At 36.6% G+C, this 8,274-nt stretch overlaps 1 pseudogene across 1 annotated transcript; it reads left to right on the top strand.

Moving 5' to 3' along the window:
- The first annotated feature begins 7,209 nt into the window (after nucleotides 1-7,209).
- LOC307053019 (nucleophosmin-like) lies at nucleotides 7,210-8,068 on the top strand (annotated as a pseudogene). Its single transcript has one exon. The product of its transcript is annotated as a nucleophosmin-like (transcript).
- Nucleotides 8,069-8,274: the final 206 nt, after the last annotated feature.

Below are 8,274 nucleotides of genomic sequence, written 5' to 3'. Positions count from 1 at the left end.
TGATATAAGTCACATGGTTCCAAGACCAAAACATATAAAACATATTTTGAAAAGTCTCCCCACCCCAGTCCCCTACCTATTTGGTTCCCGTTCAGGGCCCCCAAATCATTATTATTTTTTTAATTTATTATTATTATCAATATTACTAAGTTTTATTATTATCCTTTTCATGTATCTAAAGTTTCTTTATATGTCAAGGAAATATAAAAGTATAAACAGATTCCTACTTCCCTCCTTTTTTACACATACTATTATATATACTCTTAATTTTTTCACATATCTTGAACCTCTTTCCATATCAGTACATAGTGAGCATTCTCATTTTAAAATAGCTGCATAGTATTCCATTGTATAAATATAACTTATTTGACCAGTCATCCAATAATGGGCATTTTGGTTATTTTCAGTATCTTTCTTTTGCAAACAATGCTGAAGTTCACAATCTTGTGCCTATATCATCTCATATATTCATACAGTATATCTGAATGATTAAATTCACCAGAGTAGAATTGCTGGATCAAAAGGTGTCATAGTTATTGCCTAATTGTGCTCCATAGGGATTGTACCAATTTGTACTCTCCCAGCAATGAACATATAAGAGAGTGCTATCAGACTTCTGGATTTTTGCCCATCTGATAGCTTAAAAAATGGTTTCAGCATAGTTTTTTTAAGAATTTATAATAAAATTTGTGTTACGCTTTTAAAAATAGTTTTTAAATTGTGATTTAAAAAATAATGTAAAATTTATCATTGCAACCATTTTTTTTTAATTTATTTATTTTATTTATTTATTTTTGGCTGCATTGGGTCTTTGTTGCTGCACTCGGGCTTTCTCTAGTTGTGGCGAGCAGGCTTCTCATTGTGGTGGCTTCTCTTGTTGCAGAGCACGGGCTCTAGGTGCATGGGCTTCAGTAGTTGTGGCACACGGCTCAGTAGTTGTGGCTCTCAGGTTCTAGAGCACAGGCTCAGTAGTTGTGGCACACGGGCTTAGTTGCGTCGTGGCATGTGGGATCTTCCTGGACCAGGGCTCGAACCCGTGTCCCCTACATTGGCAGGCGGATTCTTAACCACTGCACCACCAGGGAAGCCTGCAACCATTTTTTAAGTGTACAATTCAGTAGTGTTAAGCTTTTTAACATTGTTATGAAACAGATCTCCAGAACTTTTTCATCTTGTAAAATTGAAACTCTTTACCTATTACATGACAATTCTCCATTTCCCCTCCCCCATTTCCTAGCAACCACCATTCTACTTTCTGTTTCTATGAATTTGACTAGTATAGATACCTCATATAAGTGAAATCATACAATTTTTTGTCTTTTTTGTGAGGCTTGTTTCACTTAGGATAAAGTCCTCAAGATTCATCCATGTTGTAGCATATGACAGGATTTCCTTCCTTTTTAAGGCTGAATAATATTCTGTTGTGTTTTAGATATCACATTTTGTTTATCCATTTATCCACCTATAGATATTTGGTTTGCTTCTACCTCTTGGCTACTGTGAATAATGCTGCTATGAACATGAGTATGCGGATAACTCCTTGAGGTTCTGCTTTCAATTTTTTTTTGATAAACCTAGAAGTGGGATTGCTGAATCATATGGTAATTCTATTTTCATTTTTTGAGAAACTACTATGCTGTTTTCATACTGCAGCATTTTAGCATAGTTTTAATTTGCATTTCTCTCATTTCGTGTGAGGTTGACATCTTCTCATATTTAAAAGAAACTTGCGTTTTTTTTTTCTATGAACTGTTAGTATCTTTGCCCTTAATGGGATTTTTTTCTATTATTAATTTGAAAAATTTTTTGCTTTTGTGCCTCTGAGTTTTCCAAATTTAGAAGCTAGTAGTCATAAGTATGGGTTTGGAGTAAGACTGCCTAGGTTTGAATTCTAGATCTGTTAATAGATGTGCAATATTGATTGGGCAAGTTGCTGAAAATTTCTGAGCCTTAGTTTTCTTATCTGTAAAATAGGAATATCACTGAGTTGTTATGAAGATTAAATGAGATGATGTATATTATGTGCTTAGTATAGGGCCACTGTGTTAAGGCAAGAAAAGGGGATAAAAGGCCAAGTTTCAGAAAGGAGGCAAAACAGGCGTGATTCACACACGGAAAGATTGTATATATAGAAAACCCTGTAGAAGCTATAAAAAACTATTTGAACTAATTAATAAATTTATCCAGGCCACAGGTTATAGTCAATATAAAAAATTTATTTGAAATAATTAGAATAGCTAAAACAATTAGAAACTAAATAAAAATATCACCATTAAAATACCAAATACATAGAAATAAATCTTTTAAAAAAGCACAAGACCTCTCTACTGAGAACTACAAAACATTGCTGAGAAAAATTAAAGATCAAAATTAAAAGTACAGTATATATACAGTTGACCCTTGAACAATGCAGGCATTAGTGGTGCTGATGACCCTCGTGCAGTTGAAAATCTGCAGTAATTTATAGTCTGCCCTCCGTATACACAGTTCCTCCCTCTAGGTTCCAAATTTGCAGATTCAACCAACCTCAGATCATGTAGTACCATACAGTGTACTATTGAAAAAAATCTAAGTGGACCCATGCAGTTCAAACCTGTATTGTTCAAGGGTCAACCATACCATGATCTTGGATTATAGAACTCAAAACTGTTGAGACGCCAATTCTCCCTAAATTAATGTATAGATCCAATACAACCTCTATCAGAATTCTAGCAGGCATTTTTTTTTTTCGAAAGTTAACACAAATACAACACTACTATGTAATATCCAGCCCACATTTAGATGTTGGGGGTAGGAGTTTATTAATTAATTTATTTATTTTTGCTGTGTTGCGTCTTCATTTCTGGGCGAGGGCTTTCTCCAGCTGTGGCAAGCGGGGGCCACTCTTCATCATGGTGCGTGGGCCTCTCACTATGGTGGCCTCTCGTTGCAGAGCACAGGCTCCAGACGCACAGGCTCAGTAGTTGTGGCTCATGGGCCCAGTTGCTCTGCGGCATGTGGGATCCTCCCAGACCAGGGCTCGAACCCGTGTCCCCTGCATTAGCAGGCAGATTCTCAACAACTGCGCCACCAGGGAAGCCCCTAGCAGGCATTTTTGAAGAAATTTTCAAGCTGATTCTAAAATTTATTTGGAAACGCAATGAATATAGAAGAGCTAAAACAATCTTGAAAAGAAACAAGGTGGAAGATTTATAATATGTGATTTCAAGACTTTAAAGCTACAGTTAATCAAGTATTGCCCTAAGCATAGATAAATAATATCAATGGGACACAATAGTGCGTCCAGAAATCGGTCACACATATAAGGTCAATTGATTTTTGATCAAGGTGGCAAGTAAATTCAATGGGAAAAGGATAGTCTTTTTAAACATGTTGCTGGATCAAATGCATTTTCTTATGGGGGAAAAAAAAGAACCTCCATGTCTTTCTCACTCCATACACAAAAATTAAATAGGCATGGATCATAGATCTAAATATAAAACTCAGAACCAAGAGCTAGGAAAAACAAAGAAAAATATCTTTGCAATCTTGGAGTATGCAAAGATTTCTTGAGCAGGCACTGAAAGCACTAACCATAAAAGTAAATTAAATAAAATTAAATGAACTTACGTTCTTACTGCAAGACTTCTCGGGACCTTTATTAATGTTTTTAGTAAGAGGATCATGCAGCATTTCTCAGCATGTTTGACCACAGAAGCCTTTTTCATCTGGAGCACTGAACTAAAATACAGGAGTGAGTGTGGCATAGAATTTACTTGGAGAAGTGTTGCTTCAGTCCTCTCCTCAAAACATACTATTTTTGAGGGTTGTAATAAGTTAATGATCATTTTCTCCCTCTTTGGTGTGAATTACTGTAATTGCATCCATTTCAACAGAGTGAAGAAAACCCTTCTGCCAAAAGAGCTGTAATCACTCCTGACCCCATAATGACTGGTCAGCCAGCCAACTGTTGCAGTTATTACTACCAGTAGGATTCTGGGATAGTGTCACATTAGATTGAAATTTGCCATAATAAGAGGAATACAGAGTGACTGAAGATACAAAGCATTTTTGCATTCTGCCTGCTGCTGTTTCCATATACTTGTTTGGCCTGCTCTGCCCTGCTCACTTATTGCCTGGCAAACAAACTCCAAGTTATTAACCCCTTGCTTCTCTCAAATCACTCAACTCCTTTAATAATCCCAGTTCCTAATTGCTTGAAAGCCTTTTTCTTTTCCCCCTGTAGAATTCCCACTCTCTGACTCACAGTTCACTGTCCTAATCAGATTCCTCTTCCTGCTGTTTCTGCCCATGAACTGATTTTTATGGAATATGGATTGTCACATAAGAAGTAGAAGAACCAAAATAGAAAGTGGAGGGAAATCAGAGCCAAACTTTACTTAAACCAGAATTTGGCTGAAGGCTGTATTCAGTGAAAGAGATCTGAGGAAGAAGTCAAAATAGTATTGTAATGCCAGTAGAAATATATAAAGAAAAGAGAGTTTAAGGAAGTGTCCCTATAATGTTTTTGGATTGTATTTTAAAAATTGATTACTGTAACAGATATTAGTTTCTCCTGAATGTGGAAAGCTAATAGCCAGATAGGGAAATGTTATCTGTGACATCTGAATAGAGCTTACTAGAAGTTAAGAAGCTTTAATTTTAGATCTGCCACTGATTTGCTTTTTGATAGTAAGTACATATATTCTTATAAAGAAAGAAATTATTGCCCTCACCCTCATTTTGAAAAAAATATATATATTAAATATGTATATATATACACACATATGTGTGTGTCTCTGTGTATATGTACACACACACCACATGCACACATATACACACATACCAAGCTCTGTCCCAGATACTTTTTTTGTGTGCTGTCTCATTTAATCATCTCTGTTCATGTCTCCACTTCCTCATGCGGAGAGTGAGGTGATAATATCTCACTCTGCCTTTCTCCCAGGACAACAAATACAATCATAACCAGATAATAATATATACTACTTCGAGCATTAGTCTAGAATTTAAGGAATAAACTTTGAATGCCATGTTGTGAGATGTGTACCATTGTTTTCATAGCAAAATGGTATGATGGATCCTGGTAAAATTCATTTCAAAAGACATTTGCAATACAAACTTAGTAGAAACAATTTACACAGGTTTTCTGCAGACATCAAAGAAACGATGGAACATCTGGAAAGTATAGAACGGCCTTTTTTCTACTTCTCGAAAAATGCAACGCAAAGTAAACACACCCTTTACAGTACTTTATGACACACCTCATCAAAAAACAGGCAAGAGAGATTACTTAGGCAAATGCTTAGAGGCAGGATTACAACATAGATGACAAAAGAATTTTACATTAGAAATTGAAAACCAATTTTTAGTTTGTATTATAATAGTATAAACAAAAGGGTGGGACATACCTCAGAAGGCACCTAGGGATTGTGAGGTGTCAAATGGAAAGATGTTTATGTAACTCTACTGCTTATTAACCTGGACCCGGGAGCTGAAAGAAACTTGATGTCTTTATAGCAGCCTGATACTTTATTATAATCAGAATGGAAGTTTTAAAAGTTATTGAACCCCACCTCTAGGCTGTCTTTCCATTCTCCTTAACAGCTTTCATAATTTAATAAGTTGATGGAGGTGGGGGCACAATGGCTGCCAAATGTCTCGGAAACTACAAGCTTTCCTCACTAAAGTTCCCTAAAGTATCTAGGGGATCATAAACCAGGAAACAAACCTCTCCAAGAAAGACCATAAAAAGTTACTAATTGAAAACCTGAAAAAGGCTGCCTTATAATCTCTTACCTGGAAAATGATTAGACAATAAGGTCCATAGGAACAAACATGAGAAACAAAGTGGTTTCTATGGCTGCTTTGAGAAACTGTGAAAGAAAAAATAATTTTGCCAGAACTTTTTCCAGTTGAAAGTTTCAAGAATGAAGTTTTCAGACAATACTCTTCAGAAATCATATGAGATACACGTTAGCAGCAATAAATACAAATTGGAAATGACCATCATATAAGTGGATATTAATAGTGCTGTTTCACTGAATAAAGAAAAAGAGCAGAAAACATGAGAACCTTACACTCCAGTAGAGAAGTTACCTTCACTCAGTAGCAAGACTGTTATGCCCATCTAGTGAATTCTTAAATTTTTATATTTATTTTTTATTTCTAGAATTTCCTTCTGATTCTTTTTTTATACTTTCCATCTCTGTGGTAAAATTCCTCATTTATTCATGCTCCTTGTTTCTACTAAATCCTTTAACAGAGGGACTTATTGTGATGGCAATTACAAGAATCCATACATAAGTTAAAATTTGTAGAACTGTACACCACAGGAAGTCAATTTCACTGTGTGTTATTTACAGAAAAAACTATGGCCTATTTAAAGCAAAAATAATAACAATGTACAATAGAGTTAAGAGTGTATAAAGAAATAAAATATATGATAACAAGAGCGCAAAAGTTGGGATTGAAGTAGTACAAAATAGTATGAGGGAGGTTATAGTAAGTTAAAGTTATATAATATAATCTCTAAAACAGTGGTTCTTAGGGCATAGTCAGCCCAGCAGCATCGGCATCACCTGGGAGCTTGTTAGAGATGAAAGTCTCTGGCTCCACTGGGGACCTGAGTCAGCAGCTCTGGGGGTATGGCTCAACAGTCTTCCTGTGATTCTGATACATGCTAAAATGTAAGAACCATCACTTTAGAGCAAGGGTTGGGAAACTTTTTCTGTAAAGGGTCAGAGAATAATATTTTAGGCTTTGTGGGCCACATCATCTCGCAGCGCTGCGTTCTAATAAAGTATTATTTATTCTTTAAAAAAGGCCATGAGCTGGATTTGGTCCATGTGCTGTAGTTGCTGATTTCTACTTTAGAGCAACCATTCACACACACATGCACATGCACATATACACATAAACAGATATGGCTAAAATGCCAAAAAGGAAATAAAATGAAAAGTTAAAAAAACACAAACAACCCTCTCTATACACAGTAATGTGGGACCGTAAAAATGATCATGCAAGCTGAAATCATGCAAAGTACTTTTAATATCAATGGAAAAAATTATGATTGTTCTGTGACCTTTAAAATCTTTTTTGTCATAACATTTTTGGCTTTACTGTGGTGTCATGCCATCCTGTGCGGCTATTCTCCGGAACAGTAGTTATTTATCTGTCCGCTTTCTCTCCCACCTGAGTGCATGCCACCAACCCATGGAAGATTCGATGGAGATGGACATGAGCCCCGTGAGGCCCCAGAACTATCTTTTCGGTTGTGAACCAAAGGCTGACAAAGATTATCACTTTAAGGTGGATAATGATGAAAATGAGCACCAGTTATCTTCAAGAACGGTCAGTTTAGGGGCTGGCGCAAAGGATGAATTGCACACTGTTGAAGCAGAGGCGATGAATTATGAAGGCAGTCCAATCAAAGTAACACTGGCAACTTCAAAAATGTCTGTACAGCCAACGGTTTCCCTTGGGGGCTTTGAAATAAGACCACCTGTGGTCTTACGGTTGAAGTGTGGTTCAGGTCCTGTGCATATTAGTGGACAGCACTTAGTAGCTGTGGAGGAAGATGCAGAGTCAGAAGACAAAGAGGAGGAGGATGTGACACTCCTAAGTATGTCTGGAAAGCGTTCTGCCCCTGGAAGTGGTAGCAAGTTTCCACAGAAAAAAGTAAAGCTTGCTGCTGATGAAGATGATGATGATGATGACAACAACGATAACTTGATGATGAGGAAGCTGAAGAAAAAGCTCCAGTAAAGAAATCTGTACGAGATACTCCAGCCAAAAATGCACCGAAATCAAACCAGAATGGAAAAATCCAAAACCATCAATACCAAGATCAAAACGTCAAGAATCCTTCAAAAAACAGGAAAAAAAACCTCCTAAAACACCAAAAGGACCTAGCTCTGTAGAAGACATTAAAGCAAAAATGCAAGCAACTATAGGAAAAGGTGGTCCCCTTCCCAAAGTGGAAGCCAAGTTCATCAATAATGTGAAGAATTCTTTCCAGATGACTGACCAGGAGGCTATTCAAGATCTCTGGCAGTGGAGAAAGTCTCTCTAAGAAAATAATTTAAACAGTTTGTTAAAATTTTCCATCTTATTTCATTTCTGTAGCAGTTGATATCTGGCTGTCCTTTTTATAATGCAGAGTGAGAACTTTCCCCGCCACGTCTGATAAATGTTGTCCAGGTTCCATTGCCAAGAATGTGTTGTCCAAAATGCCTGTTTAGTTTTTAGAGACGAAACTACACCCTTTGCTTGGTTTTA

Source organism: Hyperoodon ampullatus, assembly GCF_949752795.1.
Source record: "Hyperoodon ampullatus genome assembly, chromosome: 5".
NCBI lineage: Eukaryota > Metazoa > Chordata > Mammalia > Artiodactyla > Ziphiidae > Hyperoodon > Hyperoodon ampullatus.
This window is presented reverse-complemented; position numbering and strand designations above follow the sequence as displayed.